Raw genomic sequence first — 8256 nt, 5'->3', positions numbered from 1 at the left:
AAAGAAGTGGAGACGTGACAATCAAAGAATGGAAAAAATGTATGGACAGTCGTAAGGAGCTTCCTGGAAGCAAAAGGAAGCGAAGCGCAAGAATTGGAGACATGATGATCTCCATTCTTCATAATGGAGAGTCAGGGTCTATATTGTTTTATGCTATTTTACCTTAAGGGTGTTTAGATCCTACCTGATACTGATGATCATGTGCTAAGAACAATTATGTAGGGTTGGGTTCGATGACTATGAGGATGATGATCATATGACTTATTATTAATAAGGACTAGAAGTTGCATGATGATGCATGATTAATAGGACTTGTTATTATATATGATGATGTATGATGCGAGCATGCATGAGTTATTATATATCAGCTGGTGAAGTGAACATAGCAGTAGCGTTGGTAAACCAATGACGAAGATATAAGAGAGGACACTTCTCTCTATTAGCTAGCTAATAATAACCTAAAATTAACCCCCAAACCCCCTAAACCAACCATTTAAAAAAAAGAAAAACCTCAGCTCCAGCTAGCTGCTGACGCGTGGAAGCCTTTTGGTCCCGGTTTATGTCACCAACCAGGACCAAAAGACCCCCGGCCTCGGATGCCCGTAGCGGCCACGTGGATTCCCATCTATCCCGGTTCGTGTAAGAACCGGGACTAAAGGGGGGAGGCATTAGTAACGACCTATTAGTCCTAGTTCAAGAACCGGGACTAAAGGCCCTTAAGAACCGGGACAAATGCCCTGTTTTCTACTAGTGGTAGAACATTGTCTACGCGCAAGGCTGTGAGGTCGTGAGTTCTTCTACTGGTTTATTTTTTATGTTTTGCATTTTTTTCACATTTTTTAGCTACGTATTGTAATAAAAAGGTGAAAAAGTGCAATAAGGGGCACTCGATTCTAGATAAGAATTAATTTGCACGAAATGCCTATTTATCGGGGGCATCGAAATATGCGGTAACCGTGGTTAATCTATAAATCTCGAGCGGCAAGCAAAACCCATGATAAAATTAAATGAAGAAAGAGATGGTTAAGTATAATATTATCATATCGTATTCGTATCATAATAAATATTGTACTTGTATGCACTGGCATAGCTTCCAGCAAAAGATTGAGCGGGCACCAGGGCAAACCCTATTTGGCGCTGCAGGCGCCCTTTAGTAGTGTTTTTGCAAACGGGCGCCTGCAGCGCTCCCGCTATGGGCCGGCCCATCTAGGGGTTTCTTCTCTGTGTCTTAATTCTGCAAAAAGAACGAGCGCTTGTCCTGAATCGGACCCGCGACCCCGAGAGAAATTTTTTGGTAAAACAACCACTGCGCCACCGTAGCAGATCTGCTCAATGGGAACTTTCTCTTTCTTTTACTATATCTTCTCCCGCTTCTCGTTTCCGTTTTTCTTTCTTTTTTGCCCTTTTTTCCTTTTTTGTTTTCTTTTTTATCCTGGTTCGTCCAATTTGTTTGCAAATACCTGAACTTTTCTTTAAATTGATGATTTCTTTTGAAATTCGATGAACTATTTTCAAAATTCGGTGAACTTTTTGAAAATCTATGAACTTTTTTAAAAATTGATGAACTTTTTCCAAATCCGATGAACTTTTTTCCAGTTTTGATGAACTTTTTTCAAAATCGCTGACTTTTCCCAAATTGGGTGAACTTTTTTTCAAATTTGATGAACTTTTTGTCAAAATCGATGAACTTTTTTGTCAAATCGAATGAACTTTTTCCAAAATCGATGAACTTTTTTCAAATCAACTGAACTTTTTCCAAAATTGATGAACTTTTTTCAAAATCAATGAACTATTTTTGAAGAATGATGAACTTTTTCTATTTTTATGAGTTTTTTGTTTTAAATTTGTTATCTTTTGTTTTAACCCGTGAACTTTTTTTTGTGAACGATTTATTTAATTCCTGATTTTTCAGAAAAGATACACATATTTTTTGAACATTCAATGGTCAACTGGTCAGACCGGTCAATTGGTGAACTTTTTCTCAAATTAGTGAACTTGTTCTTATTCAAATAGCGCAGCTAGAGTAGTTCTTAAACAGTGCGCGCTGCATGCAGTCACTAGAAGTCGGTGTTGTAGTGGTAGGCAGTCTATTGGAGGTTAGTTGCAGGCTGAGTTCGATTCCCCACGAAGCCCTTTTTTTGGTGGTATTTTCGCGCTACAGTATTGCGGTACGTGTTTATGGACCTCCGGGGCACCAGTGCAAAAGAATACCAATATATGGTTTTTCTGGGCTCATGGGCTGACTTTCATAGAAGGAAATGCTACAAAGCTGGGCGGGCCATGGCCATGTAGCCTTTTTTTAGCCCCACCACTGCTTGTATGTGTATTGTATGGCAATAAATAAGGTCATCTATAAGATACTAATGTATAATACTATGCATTACAGAGGTAGTACCATACACTAGTATTATATGCATGATACTAACTTATGATACTACCTTACGACCAGCCTAATCATTGTTAGATTGGTGCAAACTTTTTGTCTCGATGCGCGTTGTGGTGTTAATTATCTCTTTTATCCCATGCAATCCTTTGCGCTTTGTCATTCGACGGTAGAGGGCCGTCGGCAAGTTGCATGTTCACTTCACATGCAAGTGAAAGTTTTGTACTCAGATTACAACTGCATGATCCTCAATGTGATTACAACTAGGGTTGTCATCCGGTTGCATGTTCACCACTAGACTTGCAACTGCAAGCGTTGTAACCCGAGTACAATTGAATGCCCCCAACATGACTGCAATGGGGCCACTAGGGGGGCTATTCACCAGTTGCATATTCATCAATAGAGACTTGCAATTGTAAGCGTTTAACAGATATGCTAAAGCGCATCTATATAAAAATTAAATATTGCACGTTTAAGTTCTGCACCACATGATTAATCATTGGTCGATTCATGCAAATTTTTGTCTTGATTCACTCTGCGGTGTTATTTCTCTATTCTGTCCAGAACAATCCCTTGTGCTTTGTCATTTGACGGACTACGGGTTTTTTTCTTGTATGCCATGTGCATTGTGTTCTCGTGTTTGTTTGGGAGGTGCAATTTTTTTGTTTTGCAAAAGCGTGTGCACGGGCAAAGAACCGAAGAGTCAAGGAAGCTTTTTTATAGGTGTGTATCCTTGACCATCTATACCATCCCACGACGCCATGGCTATGATGAGGTTGTCATCAAGTTACAAGTCTACTATTAGAATTTTAGACATGTAATTTGGGACCAACTACAACTACATGACCCTAAAATGCACGCAATTGGGGTCGTACGCCAGTTGTATGTCTAACACCCGAATTGGAACTTTAGCTATTTTAAACCTATTGCAACCGCATGACCTTTAAAATGACTGCAATTGGAGTGGTAGAGGGTTGTTGGCCAGTTGTATGTCCACCACTAGACTTGCAACTACAAGCGTTGTAATTAACCCGACTGCAACTGCATGACCCCCAACATAACTACAATGGGGCCGGTAGGGGTGTTGTCGGCAAATTTTATATCGACCACTAGACATGGAACGGTAACCATTTAATTCGACTGGAACTACATGACCCCCAACCCGGTAATAGCATACACTCAATTGAAAGCCGGCCATGCAAAGCTTTTGAAGATGAATATAGAATAGCATGTTGTTGTGAATGTTTGACTGTCTTGATGATGAGATGAACGATGATGAAGTGTTGAAGAATCATACAAACAACAATTACCGGATTTTCTCGGTGTTGGTCTGCTTAGGACAGTGTAGGATGTTGGTTTTATCAGCCAGATGCCCAGATTAGATAGTATAGCTATACTGTGTGCTCCGGTTACTTCAATATATATGAACCTTTTACGTGTTTAGTTTCGGCCACTGGTTTAACAGTTAGTAATGTTTCAGTCTTGCCAATAACATCATTCTCAAGTTCTGAACCGACTTTGATGGATGGCTTCCAGGCAACCCTGGCTCTGTTGTACGTCGTGAGCCCTATGGATCTTATTCTCGAAGGTAAGGCGGCCAGTTGATTCAGCCATCTCCTTCCGACAAACAATCTCCATGAATTCCAAGAGCGTCTCTCTATGATGATTTTTGTTTTGTTTCCAGCTTTCCTGGCGTACCGTGGCCTGCTAGACGACATCCTAGTCCTCATCGTCACGTACGCCTACATCTCTACTCCTAAACCTGGGAATGGTTTAGACTGAAACTATAGTTTCAGATCGGTTTTCCTATTGGTCTCCTTTGGTTTGGATTAAATGGGCTGACCTTCTAATGTAGACTTGTTTGGTTTTGGTTTTTTCTATTATGGGCTTGGTCTGGTTTGGTCTGGTCATAGACTAAACGGTCTCAAACCGTTCCAACCCATGGATTGATAACAAAATCAGCCACCAGCTTCCCTTCCGGATCAAAGAAATCATGCATTGGCAACGTCCTCCTCGTCTTCTCCACTGCCGGTGTCGACCATGCTCCTGCTTTCTCAATGACATGTCCATGCTCTGGCATGTACCCGATCGGCGTGTACTACGCCAGCACGGAGACGCAGACCAGCATCGACCAACTTCTTTGGGCGCTCGTCTCGCGAGCCTCGGCCTACTACGGCACGGCCATCGTCTGCTCCTCCTCGGAAATCTGGCGCCTTGTGCAGTGCTGCGGCAATGTCCCCCGGCAGGATTGCGTGCTCTGCATGGCCGCGGCGGTGCGGGTACGGGCCACAAGCTAAGCCTTCTTCTCAACACCCAGAACACCACCGGCATGGACCTGGTCATTTTCGACCGAGCGCAGGGGAAGTTCATGTCCGGCAACGACGCGAACAATGAGCTCGCAACGGACACGGTGCATCTCAGATGCGGCGGCGGCGGCGGTGGCGGAACCAAGACGACCATCTACAGGCTTGGGTATTGCGCCTGGGACATCACGGCGGCGGACTGCGGCTGTGCGTGGCGCACACGGTGGCCGAGCTGCCCAACTACGGTCAGACCGCATGATATACAAATACAACAGTTGCATGGCGCTCTATGAGGTGTACCGCTACTTCTTCCCGCTCAACGGCGCCGGCGAGTTGGCCGACGAGGTCGAACAGTGCAAATAGGATTTCCTTAACCCGTGATGGATGGAGTTCAGCTATAGTCAACTACAGTGCTTATATCTAGCATTACAGGATGTTCTATGTACGAATGCACCACTAGTAGAAAAACACTAATTAGTCCTGGTTTGTAAGGGCCTTTAGTCCCAGTTCATGAACCGGGACTAATGAGTCGTTACTACTGAAATCTGAGATGGGCTCTAAGCCCATATTGCAATTTCTGAAAAATCTCTAAGGGCCCATGTGGGTTATATGGCACTAGGTGTGGTGGGAAGTTTAGTCCCACCCCGGAAGTGGAAGGAGAGTTGGAGTGGTTTATAAGTGTTTCTCTTCTACATGCTATTGGAGCTTGAGAAGAGAAGAGGCCCTCGCGCACTCCTCCTCCGCCGCCCGCCCCGCCTCGCCTCGGGTTGCGGGATTGAGCCGAGCTCACACCTACGCGCTTATTTTTGCCAGTCACTAACGGAGAGTTTTCTGACAGCTGGGCCACGATCTGAGACGCCGGAGCCGCCACGAACAGATCACATCTGCTCACGCGCACGCCCACCGTCGTTCTGTTGCTGCTGCTGCCGCCGGTGACTCCATCCCGTCCGCCACGTACACGGTCGACGGGAGAGCAGGTCTCCGAAACCACGCCCTTCTGGTTCCTGTACGGGGTGAGGGGCGAATAGGTTTTTGGGCAGCGATTACGTGACTGCTCGCTTCCGATCGTCTACTTCCTCTACGTCCGCGTCGCCTTCATCATCACCATGTCCACCGACGCCGACCGTGCCGCCGCCGAGAAAGCTGAAGCCGACAAGAAGGTCGCCGAGGACGCCGCTGCTGCCACCAAAGCCGCGGCCTCTGCGTGGCCTACTGGAGGGTATAACTCGTTTATCCCGCTCCTGATTATTTTCATATTAGCAGTACTAGCAGTATGTGTAGATTTGTCTACTGTTTGCTTAGTACGTGCATGTTTAGATCAGAGTCAGTACGTCATCAACTTAGTCAATGCCATGCTAGTGATTTACTCATGGATTAATTTAATCGAGAAATTGCCTATTTACTCAACAATCCAAAAACCTATTATGTGTAGGAATTTCTCGGCAAGTGGCTTTGCCGCTGCACTGAAACCGGATAAGTTTACCGGTACATACTTCAAGCGTTGGCAGACTAAGACCACGTTATGGCTCACGGCTATGAACGTGTTCTGGGTCACCGGTGTCTCCACGGGAACGATTGCTCCTGAACAGGAGAAGGCGTTCAAGGAGGCTACCGTTGTGTTTCTCGGAGCAGTTCTTAGCGTGATCGGAGATAAACTGGTCGACGCATATTTACATGTGCATGTCGCCAAGGACTTGTGGGAGGCGCTCGAATCTAAATTCGGGGCCGCCGATGCAGGGAGCGAGATGTATATTATAGAGCAGTTCCACGATTACAAGATGGTTGAAAACCGTCCTGTATTGGAGCAGGCTCATGAGATAATATGCATTGTTAAGGAACTTGAGCTTCTCAAGTGCGAGTTGCCGGGCAAGTTTGTCGCGGGCTGCATAATCGCTAAGCTCCCTAATTCCTGGAGGAACTTTGCCACCACTCTGAAACATCAAAGGCGTGAATTCTCTGTGGAGGATGTCATTGGCCATCTGAGTGTTGAGCAGAATTCGAGGGCAAAAGACTCGCACGGAAAAGGGGCCGAAGGGACTTCTGTTGCCAACATGGTGAACCAAAAGAACTTCAACTCCCACAAGCCCAAGGGAAAGAACGGTGTCCAACACAATACCGACTTTAAGAAGAAGGGTAAGAAGACCTTCAAGAAGAACAAGAAGGACGAGGGCTGCTTTACTTGTGGTTCGGTTGAACATTGGGCCAACAAGTGCCCAAACAAGTACAAGGAGTCAGGACAGGACTCCAAGTCTGTCAACATGATTGTGGGCAACAATGAGAATGGTGCATCTGGGTACGGTAATTTATTTACTGTTTTTTCAGTGTTTCAACCCAACGATTGGTGGGTGGACACAGGTGCAGGTGTTCATGTGTGTGCTGACATTTCATTGTTCACTTCTTACCAGGTCACAGGTCACGGGTCCGTATTGATGGGGAATGGCGCGAGTGCTTCTGTTCATGGTGTTGGCATGGTCGATCTGAAGTTTACTTCGGGAAGGATCGTGCAGCTGAAGAACGTGCAGCATGTCCCCGCCATCAAGAAGAACCTCGTTAGTGGCTCCCTTCTATGTAGAGAAGGGTTTAAGTTGGTTTTCGAGTCTAATAAATTAGTTGTTACAAAATATGGACTCTTTGTTGGAAAAGGTTATGAGAGCGGAGGGATGTTCCGCCTTTCCCTCGCAGATTTTTGTAATAAAGTCGTGAACCATATTCATTCGAATGTTAATGAATCTGAAGTTTGGCATTCACGTCTTTGTCACATTAGTTTTGGTGTTATGTCGCGGCTAGCCAAGTTGGATTTAATCCCGAGTTTCACTTTAGCCAAAGGTTCTAAGTGCCTTTCATGTGTGCAAGCTAAGCAACCTCGCAAGCCTCATAAGGCCGCGGAGGAGAGACACCTGGCACCATTAGAACTCATACATTCTGATCTTTGCGAGATGAATGGTGTGTTGACTAAAGGTGGAAAGAGATACTTCATGATATTGATAGATGATTCCACTAGATATTGCTATGTGTATCTGTTAAATACTAAAGATGAGGCTCTACACTACTTTAAAATCTATAAGGCAGAAGTTGAAAATCAACTTGAAAAGAAAATTAAACGAGTCCGGTCAGATCGTGGTGGAGAGTACTTCTCGAGTGAGTTTGATTCCTTCTGTGCGGAACACGGCATTATTCATGAGAGGACGCCTCCCTATTCACCCCAGTCAAACGGGGTTGCCGAGCGGAAAAACCGTACTCTAACTGATTTGGTTAACGCCATGTTAGATACATCGGGTTTATCCAAGGCATGATGGGGGGAGGCTATATTGACGACATGTCATGTCCTGAATAAAGTTCCGACAAAGGATAGTGAGATCACTCCCTATGAGAAATGGGCAAAGAGAAGGACGACACTCTCGTACTTGCGCACTTGGGGCTGTTTGGCGAAAGTCAACGTGCCGATCCCCAAAAAGCGTAAGCTTGGACATAAGACCGTGGACTGCATTAATTTGGGCTACGCTAAGAACAGCGTTGGCTATAGATTTCTAGTAGTGAAATCTGAGGTACCTGACAAGAAGATCGGTACAA

The 8256-nt window shown here is 45.1% G+C and overlaps 1 pseudogene; it reads left to right on the top strand.

The window, feature by feature from the left end:
- The first annotated feature begins 3904 nt into the window (after nucleotides 1-3904).
- On the top strand, nucleotides 3905-5060 carry LOC119280224 (annotated as a pseudogene).
- Nucleotides 5061-8256: the final 3196 nt, after the last annotated feature.

This window comes from Triticum dicoccoides, chromosome 3B (genome assembly GCF_002162155.2).
Source record: "Triticum dicoccoides isolate Atlit2015 ecotype Zavitan chromosome 3B, WEW_v2.0, whole genome shotgun sequence".
Taxonomy (NCBI): domain Eukaryota; kingdom Viridiplantae; phylum Streptophyta; class Magnoliopsida; order Poales; family Poaceae; genus Triticum; species Triticum dicoccoides.
The sequence above is the reverse complement of the archived record's forward strand: the minus strand, read 5'-3'. Positions and strand labels throughout refer to the sequence as shown.